Source organism: Penaeus monodon, chromosome 27 (assembly GCF_015228065.2).
Source record: "Penaeus monodon isolate SGIC_2016 chromosome 27, NSTDA_Pmon_1, whole genome shotgun sequence".
Classification (NCBI taxonomy): Eukaryota; Metazoa; Arthropoda; class Malacostraca; order Decapoda; family Penaeidae; genus Penaeus; species Penaeus monodon.
The window spans coordinates 28,169,879-28,170,412 of NC_051412.1; positions in this window are offsets into that span (position 1 = coordinate 28,169,879).

Here is a 534-nt window from a genome sequence, read left to right on the forward strand (position 1 = left end):
CCTCCCTCCCTCCGCACTAACATAGATCATATTTAAGGTGGATCGTGTACGCGATGAAAACGGTTCATAATACAAAGATAAGGATAAAATATGAGACTGTGAGAACATTTGCGAATGATCAGGTCATCTACATGATATCCAAGAAGCACATCCATGTAACTGTGGATACTCTTAAAGCTTTGAAACATGAAATAAAGAGGCACAAAAAACACATTTCTCCAAAGTCTATTTCCATAGCTCACATTTCTTTCGAAATCATCGGCATCAGGAAAGCGCCCCGCCGAGAACAGCACCCCCTGCGCACTCGCCAAGAGGTCTTGCAGAGTTACGTCGTCCCAATACCTTCGCAACGGATGACCTCATGGCAGCCAAATAAGAAAGGAAGTAAACAAAACATTGCATTGTGGGAAATTGAGCGCCTCTGTTTATGTTCCTTATCGAGAAGAGGGTGAGGAGCTTGGCGTGGCGCGCTATATATAGCACTCTCTGGTCACCACCCTGTCAAAGATCATGCCCTTGCTAAGGGTTTCTATG